Source organism: Zalophus californianus, chromosome 15 (assembly GCF_009762305.2).
Source record: "Zalophus californianus isolate mZalCal1 chromosome 15, mZalCal1.pri.v2, whole genome shotgun sequence".
Taxonomy (NCBI): domain Eukaryota; kingdom Metazoa; phylum Chordata; class Mammalia; order Carnivora; family Otariidae; genus Zalophus; species Zalophus californianus.
Window position 1 is genome coordinate 51,952,038 of NC_045609.1, and position 13,917 is coordinate 51,965,954.

General features: G+C 41.9%; 1 long non-coding RNA gene across 1 annotated transcript; it reads right to left on the bottom strand.

Moving 5' to 3' along the window:
* Positions 1-3,139: 3,139 nt before the first annotated feature.
* On the bottom strand, positions 3,140-12,283 carry LOC113923586. The gene is made up of 5 exons (XR_003520374.1): positions 12,057-12,283; positions 11,604-11,939; positions 10,795-11,028; positions 8,697-8,803; positions 3,140-3,277 (listed from the first exon to the last, which is right to left on the bottom strand). It is a non-coding gene; the product is annotated as an uncharacterized LOC113923586 (long non-coding RNA).
* Positions 12,284-13,917: the final 1,634 nt, after the last annotated feature.

Genomic DNA, 13,917 nt, shown 5'->3' on the forward strand with positions numbered 1-13,917 from the left:
CCCTCTCTGTCCAGTAAATAAATAAAACCTTAAAAAAAAAAGAAAGAAAGAAAATAGCATTTTATTGTTTTACTAAATTTTCACTTCTTTAATTATGAGTAAAATTGGGAATATACCCACTCATTATAAATCCTAAGTGTTCATTTATAAAGCTCTATTTGTACACACACAGATACATACCCAGAAACACATTTCCTTCATGAATTATTTATTCACATCCTTAAGTCATTTTCTTTTGGGTTGTTCATTTACTTTTCTTGATCTGTAAGAATATATCCATATATATATGAAATTACTATGTCTTTATCATATACAGTCACATTTTTCCCTACTTCGTCCTTTGAATTGTTTGTATTTTGTTTACAGTATTATTACAATACTGAAGTTTTCATATTTTTTAAAACATAACATCTGGGTTTTGTCAGACCCCAAGCGTTTCCCCACTCCAATTTTTTAAAATTACTGGTATTTTCTTCCAGCACTATTATTACTTAATTCTTTGTGTAAATGTTTTAATCATTTAGAATTTATTTTGGTGTAAGACATGAGGTAAAGAACCAATTATATATTGTTCCCAAACTTCCACTTGCCCAAATATAATTTATTACATAATCTAATTTTGGCTTTTTAATTCCAAATACTATCCTACATGTCAAATTCAAAACATATGCAGGTTATTTCTAGACTCTAATCTGTTTCATTGATTTGCTATTTCTACCTTGATTATAAGCTGATTTAATTACTCTAACTTTATTATGCATTTCAATATCTGGTAGGGCCAGTCTTTCTTCATAGCTTTTCCTTAATATGTTTTATTTTCAAGCTGGAAAAGTTGCAAGCAGATTCTCTCTTCAAAGGTGGTGGCTTGGGTTTGCTTTGAGGGGTAAGTGCTCTTGCTCTGTGAAAAGCGACTGGAGTGGTCCTAGGGTTATACAATACCCACCCATAGCCCTGGGGTGCAACTAGAATGCAAACCCAGATGCACTCCGTTCCATCTGAAGCCAAAGGTTCCATTTAGAAATGTAAGTTGGGCAGATTTTTTTTATTTTATTTATTTATTTTTTTAAATATTTATTTATTTGAGAGACAGCGAGCACACACATGAGAGGGGGGAGGGTCACAGGGAGGAGCAGGCTCCCCGCCGAGCAGGGAGCCCGACGTGGGACTTGATCCCAGGACTCCAGGATCATGACCTGAGCCGAAGGCAGTCGCCTAACCAACGGAGCCACCCAGGCGCCCATGGGCAGATTTTTTTAAAAAGAGATCTAGGTTTCTACAGTTTATGTAGCCAACAGAGAAATGTTTCTTCCTAAGTGTGGAATTGTAACGTCCTAGTCTACACATGAGCGCACATGGCACAGGAATGTGTGTCTGACAGCGACGCGGCAGAACGAGCCAGCATCCGAGGGAGGCCTGATGTCCCCTCACCCGCCAGCAGGCCACAGAGAACGTAAACAAGAACAGGCTGGGACTACTGCAGTCCATCCCGGGCCTGGGGGCTTTATTCCACAACTGGTGTCACGAACAGTGAAACACCCTGATTTAGGAAAGTGTGTATTGTTAAGCTTCAGAGTTCTGATGTATTCTAGAGCCTTCAGAGAAAATTGTAGAGGCCACTTTTAGGCAACAGGCTTGAGCCATGGAAACTTGATCAAGTTCAAAGGGCCCACAGCGACCACGGAGCTAAATGCAAACTGGCTCATGAAGGGACCCACCTCAAAATAGCCATAGGCCCTGACTGACCAAGTACAACCAGGCACAGTTCCTAAGATTACCAAAAAGGGAAAATTCCATACGTTCCCCCATACTCCCCCACTCCGCCCTGTAACTGTGGCCCCTCATCACCCCCCCTCCCCGAACCGACAGTCTCTCCTTTGCTGTCCTGCCTACCCCTCCCTTGGGGTACATTCAATAAACTCCTTTCTCCTTTGTTCTGTCTTGGGCGAATCCTTTCACTGCCACTGCCAATTGGCTTCCACCCAATTGGGTTGCCCCACATTTGGGGACCCCCATCCCATCAAGAGAGACACCACAAAAACCTTATTCTTGTGGCCTCGTCTCTTTAGGGAATGAATATTCCCTAGTCATCCTTGAAGGAGGTGGGGAAACATGGATTTGGGGGGGTCTTTGGGTTTGGGGGTAAGAGAGATGTGCTTGAGGGCACCGCCCTGGGGTTGGTTAAGCAGCAGGCTGGGGGCTGGACTGGAAGGGGAGTTGGGGAAAGAGATACACCTTGTCGATGACCTCACCAAGGGGCTTTGAAGGCTGCCATAACTAAAATTCTTTTTGCGTTCTCTTTGCTATTACTTTCTTCTGAAACCCCCAAACCTTCATAAAGCTTTGAACCATCTAACAGGCAATTATGGGGGGACTAACGGGCATGACTGTGCCCACCTGGGGGAAAATAGTCAAGAGGCATCCAGCTACAGGGGGACGAGATCCAGGGAAACAGCAGGATTCAGAGGAGTTGGCAAAAGATGAACTGGCAGAGGACAGAGAGCAGCAGTTAGATGGCCGAAGTGGCAACAACTGTGACCGATTTCTGTACTATGAGCATTTCCCAGGGAATCCCAGAAAATACGTAAGTGTTCTGGAATTTCTACAGGCAGTCAAATTTGGTTACCAAGGGGAAATGTGGGGCTCCTGGGTGGCTCAGTGGATTGAGCATCTGACCCTTGATTTTGGCTCAGTTCATGATCTCAGGGTCATGAGATCGAGCCCACACCGCAGGGCTCAGTGGGGAGTCTGCGTGAGATTCTCTCTCTCTCTCTCTCTCTCTCTCTCTCTCTCTCTCTCTCTGCCCTGCCCCTCCCCCCACTCATGGGCACTCTCCCTCTCCCTCTCTCAAAAAAATATTGAAATAAAAAAACTAAGGGGGAAATGTGGCCTCACATCTATTGACAAAGGATCATTTCTTCAACAAATGTTTGACTTTTTATAAATTCTAGGTTTGCTGCTTAAGGTGAGGTTTGCTTTTACTCACTAATTAAACTAAGTTTTTCAGATAGGCCAGCTTGTGTCTCAACCTTACCCAGCTGTCACAGTTTTCAAATAGTCCAGTGAATCCTATCAAGGCAGGAAGATTCTTTACCCTAAACAAACGAACAAAAATTAAAATCCAGCTTATCCAGATAGTTACCCCAATTCTCCTCGTAGCCAACTGAGGACTCTTGGTTGCAGCCTTTGCAGGTGAGCAGGGAGAGGCCCCCGATGATGGACAGCGTTGGCATTTCCTCATGGATCTGGCCCGCGGAGGGCTTTGCTCTTCCCGGTACTACTAAATAAAAATAATTACAGAATTGAGACTCCTCTGAGCGCATTGGACCCTTTCCCTCCAATCTCCTGACCTAGGTAAGCAGATCTAACCTCTGAGCCTTCCATGGCGCCCTTAGACTGCCTTTTGGGTCCTTGTTTCAATACAAGCTTCCTCTGACATTCCTTTCAACTCCATTTAAACCAGATATAAATTTGGATTTGGGGAGATACTTGTATCCCCCTCCAGACAACTTTTAATGTGATTGTCACTTAAGGTTATCCAGTCTTTAAGCAGTCATGGAAGACCATCTTTTGACTCAGGTGCCACTAGTCCTTATGAGTTCACTGATCCATATAATACGCATTTATGAGCATGTGTCTATTGTATTCACAACTCTATGCCATGGATAATAGAGATGTGGGTGATAATATTAGCTTTCAATTCAATAATATTATTTTTTTTAATAATTTCCAAATGCATTACCTCATCTAATCCTACGTAGAAGAAATGTCTGTGCCTTAAAAGATATGTAGACTCCTGGGGAATAATATATTCCATGCCAATGCAAAAATATAATGAACTTTATACTTTCTGTCATGTTTTATAAAATAAGAAAATTAACATGAAGTCAGCTTAACCTTAGAAAGATTCTTGGAGGGAACCGACTCAGATCAGTTTGTGTGGGTTTTTGTTTTTTTAAGTCTTGGGATAAGCATGAGTGAATTTTTTTTGAGGGGTGGGGGGTGGAGGGGCACAGGGAGAGGGAGAGAGAATCCGAAGCAGGCTCCATGCCCAGCATGGAGCCCGACACAGGGCTTAATCCCATGACCCTGAGATCATGACCCGAGCCAAAATCAAGAGTCGGACACTCAACTCACTGAGCCACCCGAGGTGCCCTGAACATGAGTGAATTTTTTAAAAATTATTTTTCATATAATCACAGTATAGAAATTTTGGAAAATGAAAAATATAACACCCCTATCCTAAGTGATATTATTAGCATGCATAGGAAAATGAAAATAATGGAATGGAGCATATACTAGAGTGTTTCCTTCCTTAATTTTTTTAATATGCCACATATCTGTATCTATATATAGTTTTTAATGAGCATTAGGGCATAAATACTTATATGCTGCTGCAGAGTGTTTATAACCATCATTTTAATATTTTTATCCTATTACAGTCAGTGAATATATGACAACATATCATATAACCGTTGCTCTATTATTAGACAAAGTTTTCCAACTTTTCAACTATTCTGAGCAAAGTAATCTTCCCATATTATTGTTTCTTTAAGGTAGTTATCCATAAGAACCTTTTTTTAAATAATGTCTTAAGTTTGAGCTTCCTTGCTGAAACTATGGTAAATTCTTATAAAATTAGGGTGATTAAAATCCTAAAGATTTTTGCTGCAACTCTTACTTATTTAAATCTACATTCCTTCTTGAGTGACTAATCCTTCTCTATAATTTTTTTCTGACTGCTTTGTTCCTCTCAAGGTAAACAACATATTTTTCTGTCAACTTTTTGTTATACAAACGCAGAACCATTAACATCAACAAGACACTCTAAAAGTTGTACTTTAAGAACAAAACAGTAAAAAAAAAAAAAATGGATCAGGAGCAATACCAAGTGTTTTCTTTGGCTTGAATTAAAGAGTAAAACATTTTGGACCTGTGGAATCACTTTGGCACACTGAAGACAGATTTAGGAACACATTTTCTTGAGTAATACAGTGGATTTGCTTCAGCTTCTATTTATTTTTCTGTCTTTTTTTCCCCCAAGCTTGTTTGCATGAAAACAAGAAATGTTCCTGATTTCCCACCTGCCTCACACCATTCTGCTATTCCTTTAATTAATTAGTCCTCTTAAAATCACCTTTTCCATTCCTCCCACATTGTTCTAATTCTATGCAGAAATCCCACCCTCCAGCTGTTCACAGGGCTTGCCAGCAACCCATTGGTGGTAGATTTTATAAGAGAAAGCAAATCCACATGTCTGTTTCACATCCAGAAATGTTTACTGTGGGTTCTCTGCAATAACTCCTAGACACTTTTTTCTTGCAGGGAATTTCAGTGCAGATCATTTGAGAAGTGGAAACATGTGCACTTACGGCAGAAATAAAAGCTACAGGACCAAATTCCTCCAGCCAGAGAAAAGAAAAGTCCACAGGATACATGCATTTCCAAATACCTCAGTGTAAATTTCAGCACGTCAAATATAACTGGTTAGCTATTTAAGCTCTATATACAAAGAATATTGGGAAAATTACAAACAAAAAATGTGAAGGTCTTTTTATATTTAATGTTGTTACAAAAGAAATATGTGTTCCCCGTAAGAATTCAAAATTCACAGAAAAGCACAAAGAAGAAAATAAAATCCACCAGGAATAATTTAAATCTTTTATGTCAAGAGAACCACACTGTTCAAATGATAGTTTTTTAAATAAAGTTGGAATCATGCTCCACATTGTGATCTCCAATCATGCTTTTTTCTTTTTATTTTGAAATTAAAAAAAAATTTTTTTTAAGATTTTATTTATTTATTTGACAGAGAGAGACACAGTGAGAGAGGGAACACAAGCAGGGGGAGTGGGAGAGGGAGAAGCAGGCTTCCCGCAGAGCAGGGAGCCTGATGTGGGACTCGATCCCAGGACCCTGGCATCATGACCTGAGCCGAAGGCAGGTGTTTAACTGAGCTACCCAGATGCCCCTCCAATCATGCTTTTTTCAATTAACAATCTCCCAGGAACAATTTTCTATGTTATTGGTGTCCTGAAACATGATTTTTGTCTTATTTTATATATGAATATACCACAGATTAGCTAATTCCTGTTTTTTAGAAGTTGTGGGGGTTTCTTTTCCTTTTATAAGTAACTGTAATTGTGACTTGACATAAATTTTTTGCACATTTCTTATTTCCCTAGGAGAGATTTTTAGAAAAACTTGTTTCGCTAATCAAAAAATACAAACAATTTTAGAGATTTTTAGTAAATGTTGTTGAGTTGTCCATGAAGGACATTCCCTTCCTTTAATCTATGAAAATGTACCACACATACGCCTTTCTACTTTTAAATTTTTAATAAAATCAGGTGTGATATTGTTAACCAACTTCTAAAATGATTTAGGTATGCCTATGTATTCATTCTTTAGTCCCTTCACACATTTAATCCTTTTATTTCTGCAAAAATTTTGTAACTAGAAAAATGGCATTTTTGTCCCACCATGCTAATACCTAGAAGATGACCACAGTTTGTTTCAACGTTAACCCTTAATCCCATCAATCAAAGCTTTCCCAGAAGGGGACTCTAAGATTAAAAGGGAAAATTACTACTTCTGATTGAAAAAACAATCATAAAGACTTTTAGACTCAAAGGTGGCTGCCTAATGTTTTAGCTACCCAGCATCCCTTCCTCTCTTGGTCTATTCAATATTTTTGGTGGGGGGTGGGGGTAACAACAGTGGCCTCATTTCATCCGTTTATAGTTCAGCTGCTAGTTAGCATCCTGCTCCTGTCAGAGTAAGTCGTTCATCCCTTCAATAATTACTGAGCACCTACTTTGTGCCATGAGCTACTCTAGAATCTTGAAATTCAGCAGTGAGCAAAAGTGAAAAAGCTCCTGCTTTCTTGGAGCTTAGATCTGTAACAGGGAGAAACTTAGCATGTCTGACTTCACATTGCCTCTATTTCCCTTGGTGCTGGGACCTACAGCTTAGAAGCTTCTGATATGCCCTCCACGTAGGCATGTTAATAATTGAAGGAATTTTGCTTACAGCTAAGATTTGTAAAAACTGCTTTTTTGCCCCAAACCTACCTCTCTTGGGAAGATAAGGAAGTACATACAGATAGGACTATGTTATGTCTAAGATTAACAGGAACAAACAAGGCCAGATCCCTGTACACAAAGATCAATTGACCAAGGACAAAGAAGTTACACGACCTTCCTCGCATGTCGACAGAAGTCAGTCACCTATTGACTCAATCCTCTCCCGCTTCCCCCTTTTGCTGATGTTACAGAAGCTTAAATTTCACGCTGAGGGGAAGTGGTTTTTGGGGACAATAGTCTCCAGTCTCAGTGTGCTGGCTTTCCACATAAACTCACTTTCCTACTCCAACATCTTGCCTCTCGACTTACTGGCCTGTCGTGCGGCGAGCAGAGGAGCTTGAACTGGTTCTAAACCCTAGTTGGAGGAGTTGGTCAAGTTAGAGTAAATGGAGTTACTTTCTAGAATTTTATATGCAGACAGTGAGAAAAATATTCTTTCTTTCCCCTTGATTGAGAGCTGTAAGGTAATATTTATTTATTTATTTATTTATTTATTTATTTATTTATTTATTTATAGCTCTACACCCAACATGGGGCTTGAACTCACCACCCCAAGATCAAGAGTCGCATATTCTACTGATTCAGCCAGTCAGGTGCCCCTAAAGATACTATTTTAGAGCTTCCAGTAGCCGTGTCCTCTGCCATGTGAGGGCACTGGAAGAACAAACGAAGCTAAGAAGTACTGTAGAAGCTGAGAAAAAAAGCTAGAGAGCCACGGATCTGGGGCTGTTTTGCATCCCCGGCCCCAGCCCTGTGTTTCCTGGTTACAAGAGACTGTATAACACCCACCGCCTTTTTGTCCTTAACCTATTTGTCTAACACAGACTCTGGTCCCACGTCTTAGAAGATGGGATCTAGGAGCGCTGAAAAGCCAGGGACAGAAGAGGAGATGCTAAGCTTCTGTCTATGTGTTTCTTTTTCCTTTGCTCCAGCCGTACTTTAAGTATTTCACCTGCCCCCACATTTCATTCATTCAACAAACATTTTTTTTTCAGCAATGACTATGCATCAGATAGTCTTCTAGGGGCTACGGACAGAGCAGTAAACAAAACACATGAAAATCCCTATCCTTACAGAGTTCAATTTCTAGTGGAACCAGCTAGACAATAATCAAACTGATGAAGAGAGTGGTGATACCAAAAAAAATGAGCAGGAAAGGAGAATCGGGTGCTGAGGAAGGGGAGGTAAGGGATTGTTATTTCATGTAGAACAGTCTTGGAGGGCTTTGCTTTTTAAGGAGTGGAGGGTGGAGTAAAGGAGACCGGAAGGCAAGGCAGGCACAAACGGTGGGAGAATTAAGGGAGTGCGATTAGGAAATAGAGAGGAATAGCTCGGGAATGCTGTGACCTGCACAGGTAAGTCAGGTCTGAGTGTCCAGCCCCTGGGAAGAGTCTGAACTCTAAGACCAGAATTAATTTGAAATAAAAAGGGAAATGAGGGGAAAAGGGAAAAGGTGTTAAAGGATATAGCATTGCAGACTTAGTTTACCCTGTTCTTTTAATAAAGAGAGAAAATGTTGTAATGAAGGATGGAATGTCAAAATTATCCTTTTGGCATACTTTATAACGGATCCCCATCTAAGTCAGCACTGGTGTCCAATCCACCTATACCCACCATTGTTCTTGCCTGAAGAGTCACTGAGGGGTCGGAGAGAGTCAGGTTCCACTGCATTGAAATCTAGAGTGGGGAATCCTCAGCTGAGATGCCAGGAGACACTAATGCTGTAAAATCAGGCAACATCCACAACTTTAGGACAGACAGACACTGTTAGTACACATATACATGCACCATCTATCTACTATAAACACACATATTTACATATACAAACATCTATTATATGTATCTACATACATGCATACATGCTATCACTGAAACCCAAGATAAATTGAAACGAGGATCCTTTCTCTGTGAAGAAGAGATGATACCCCTATTAGCTAAAACCTCAACCTCCTCTCTCTAAAAGAAGTGAGTCATGAATGTGCCCGGGATTGCTGCCCTTCGAAATCAAGGGTCCCCCCCGCTTCTCTACATCACTTGTTTGTGAAACAAACAGGAGATCAAATTAAGGTGCTCAGAAAGGCAATAGGAGATCACCTGGATTTAAAACCCAAGAATCTCAGAACCAACCCGTCCAGTGATATGTCAGTATCTTATGGGCCTGCAGACCCCAGAGAGGCAAGCCTGGGAGGTTGGTTCATCAGAGAATCACAAATGCCTTGAAATGTAACCTGCCCCCTCTCTTCCTGTCCAGAGCTCCCTCTATTCATAGGCACCCAATCCACTCCTACTCTAGCATCTCATGCTTGGCTTTCCTTTCCTCACTTATAAAATATTATAAAGGTTAGATCAGATTTTCATTAAGGTCCCCTCAGCGTAAATTCATCCAGCCTTCAGTGTTAGGAACCAAAGGATCACTCCTGCAAGGAAAACTACGCTTCACAAATGCTCAGTAAGGCACTGGCTCGGCGTCGATCCCAAGGGGTCCAGACAAGTAGTACCAAACTTCTGCCCCCAAAAGGCCCCCTCTAGTCTATAAACAATGATTTAAGAAAGTTTTCTACTTAATTTGAACACAATCCAGTCTCCCCCGCCCCCCCCAAAAAAAAAAAATCCTTTAGTTAGAAGAAAGAGGAACCATTTTTTAGCAGTATCGGGAAATTCTGCAGCATAAAGCCTGTGCTAAGTGATAAGCTACCACTCCCTTCTTGATGCCCTTTGTGGATAACGTACCAGGAAATCCAGGGCCAAGCCACAAATAGCCCCAACCACAGAGGCTTGGGAAAGGGACCAACATCTGTTCCCCACAGTATGACTAACTGGTGAAAGTCCAAGGGCCATGCACGGGAGCAGTACCCTGTGGGGGAGGGAGAACTGACTGAGCCCTCAGTGGGCCATCCCTCACCCCCCTCAGGCATTGGTCTGATATTCCTCTCAGATCTACTTATGGCGGTTACTGTTTCTTAAGTAGAGGGTACATTTCAAGAGCCTAATTCTGTTCCTTTTAAAGATAACTAACATTTTCTATAAGAAGCACAAGGCAGCAGATTACATCTCCGGCCCCCTCCAACATTCCCCTCTCATACAAGCCTCACTGGCAGACTTAGGTCTCCCCACAGACTCCCAAGTTCCCTGAGAAAGGGAATGGCTGCGCTCTGATGAGCTTAGCCTTTCCTCTCTATCCTGCATCACGATGCCCCAGGGGATGGCAGAACGTGGCGCTTCCCACGTCCGCAGAGACCTGCTGGCCCAGAATGAGGGCAGGGCGCAGGCATCTGCACCTGGGCAAGTGCGCTAGTCACCCCCACAGGGGGGCTGGGAATGACCTAACTGGCAGCAGTCACAGCACAGGAAACACAGAACCGCAGGCCAAGAGCCCTGGGTTCCAGCCGAGCTGTCACCATTAACTGTGTGGCCTGAGGGAAAGCTCCTTTGAAAAGGAACTTCTGGTTCAGTTTTCTTTCCTTTTTTTAAAGATTTTATTTATTTATTTGACAGAGAGAGACACAGTGAGAGAGGGAACACAAGCAGGGGGAGCGGCAGGCAGAGGGAGAAGCTGGCTCCCCACCGAGCAGGGAGCCCAATGTGGGGCTCCATCCCAGGACCCCGGGATCACGACCTGAGCCGAAGGCAGACGCCTAACGACTGAGCCACCCAGGCGCCCCATGGTTCAGTTTTCTAAAGAATGGATTTAAACCTCTTTGTGGCCACTTACTCTCTTGTTGTCTTTGACATTTGAAGACACCTTAATGGGACAAGGACTATTGCGGGGCCATACGATACTCAGGCACGGTTGCATTCACTGACAGCAGAAGGAGGGAGAGGGAACATGCTTGCCCCTCGATCGCATCCCGTGGATGGTCCCTTCGCACAAGCAGGCAGGAGCTGAGGACGTCATCCTGCCACATCATCCCTTGACTGTCTGGAAGCTCTCGAATCAGTTCAACATCTGGGTGGCGGTAGGGATTAAAATAACTGATGAAGGATTAAAGTAAGTTCTCTGGGATACCATGACACTTTCAGACAACTGCAAGTGGTTTAGTTTGGCTACACAAAGGGTACTTGAATGAAAAACGAGGCTATGGAGGAGGTAAGAGCCAACATCTGGAAAGTCTTCTGTGCTAAACTAGTGAAAAGCATAAGACAACAGTGAAAGAGTCTACATAAGGAGTGCCGTGATTAGCATGGCATTTTATAACAATATCTCTCAGACAGCACCATGAAGGGCGAGTGGGGGGTGGGGACCAAAATGGAGGCAGAAAGACTGGATAGAAAGTTGATGGATTAGTGTATTTGAGAAGTGCTCAAGCTTGAACCAGGCAAGGTAGTGGGATCACAGAGAGAGGAATGGAGATATACTATTGAAAAGTGGGCCATACAGGGCTTGTGACAGGTTGGATAGAGTAGTTGAAAAAGAAAAGCACCCATTATTTAAAAAAAAAAAAAAAGACCCTCCGATACAATAAAATGCAATGAAACTAGAAACATTTGGTCCAAACCTGTCACATCAACAGTCTGACAAACCTCAGGGCACTGTCTTCTCTTGCCATTCTGAATCTCTCTACTGGACAATTCCTCAATTCATGTTTCAGGAAGCCGGTTTCCATATGGACATGGACCTGCAGGGCAAAACCTGGAGAGGGCTTAGAAAAGTGGCTTCCAGGAGCATTCAGGTCTTGATACACGTGAAAGAAAAGCTGTCAAATATTCACATCACTTTGCTCAGGTTTCTTCGAGAAATGCTCTTTGGCACTTCACCAAGGCTCCAGGATATTAACCACCTCCATCCAATGCGAATCAAGAGCAGGGCAAAAAAAGGAGGCATGACATGGGAGGAACATTCCAGAGAACTTCATACCACTGAGAATCAAGGAAACAAGATTAACTTGATTAATAACGAAAAAAAAAGATAAAAGAATAAACTCCCAAAGTACCACACCCTCTCACCTTTCCAACCCCTCCCTGCATTGCACTCACCAAACACTTCCTGGGAAAAGTGATTTTATGTGTTTGGTTTTATTTCGTTTTACTCCAAAATAATTGATGCTTAGGGTATTGGTTAAGCACACAGAAGTCATAACACGAGAGGCCTCAGGAAATTCATAACATGAGAGTGTCAGGGAATCATGTCCATGCGGCCAAGATCTATCCTCTGTTTTGTTTGGACTCTCCTCCCACAGCCGAATCACCAGGCTGGAATTGGCAACAGGACACTCTACGGAGAACAAGACACTGGAAATTCAGTCTCAGCTGTGTCATGTAATCTCTCTAAGCCTTGGTTTCCTCGTTTGTGAAAGGAGGAATTTAAAATCCTGCCCTTGGGGTGCCTGGGTGGCTCAGTCGTTAAGCGTCTGCCTTTGACTTAGGTCATGGTCTCAGGGTCCTGGGATCGAGCTCTGCATCAGGCTCCCTGCTAAGTGGGGAGCCTGCTTCTCCCTCTCCCACTCCCCCTGCTTGTGTTCCCTCTCTCGCTCTGTCTCTCTCTGTCAAATAAATAAAATCTTTAAAAATAATAATAATAAAATAAAATCCTGCCCTTGTCAACTTCAAGGGGCTCATGGGAGAGTGTGAAAAAGGTAAATAAAAACCTCTTTGTAAATTATAAAACACTACAGCAACACCAGCTTGTTTGATTATTATTCCTCTTGTTATTGTCGTCAGAGGTGTTGGGCTACTCAACTGGCAGGTGTGAGTAATTTAGACCAAATCTGTCTTCATGCTGAAGTCAATCCCCCCCAACCACCCTCTTAAGGTGAATTACTATTGTGTGTCATTTTCATGCAAGAAGGATATCTGTGGACACCAGTGAGAGCTTAGAACAATAACAAACTTGTTCTAGTGTTCCTTGTGCTTTGTCGACCTCGGATGGACATTAATGAACAAGTGTCCATTTTATTCCAGCTTGTAGAACAAGTGAAACAATAAATGCAGTGGGCCCCTCTACTATAAACTTGGCACGTCTCATTATTTAGAAACTGTCTGAAGAAAATTCTAGGAAGAAGCTTGGTTTATTCATAAGAACTAATATGTTTGCTTCTATTTTTCTCCTAGTTTATGGCATTTCTCAATATATTGGTAAATCATCTGATTAATAGTCTGAAATTCCACGTGGATAAAATGGGATTAATAAATTATAACAGAAATCATCATTGGTGAACTCCCTAACAAACCCCAAATTACTCTTTGGTTTCCAAGTTTTTCCTAATGCTCCAAAATAAAAAGTTCAGTAATGTATCAGTGTGACTGGTGATATTAATGACCTCTGCTATGTCATCCCATCCTCAAGAGAAGATGCTAAGAGAGGAATTGATTATCATCAGAATTATATGCCACCATAGTTTAGCTGTACTCTTATACTAACCTCTCATTCTAAAATAATGCCTATTTTTAAAATGTGGTTGGTATTTTTTTTTTAAAGATTTATTTATTTATTTATTTATTTGAGAGAGAGAATGAGATAGAGAGAGAGCATGAGAGGGGAGAGGGTCAGAGGGAGAAGCAGACTCCCTGCCGAGCAGGGAGCCCGATGTGGGACTCGATCCCGGGACTCCAGGATCATGACCTGAGCCGAAGGCAGTCGCTTAACCAACTGAGCCACCCAGGCGCCCGTGGTTGGTATTTTTAAACAAAAGATAGAGCAGCAGTGAGATGACAAGATGAGCCGAAACCAAAATGGATGAATTATTCTTATATCTCAAACAATAGCAGCAAGTCAGGGCATGCAGACTGTTGATGTGTCCCAACAACACTGCACCTCTTAGTGATGAAGAATCTAATCAATAATCTAAATGTTTGATGTGTACAATGTACTAAACTTCCAGATCACAGCTGAACTTCC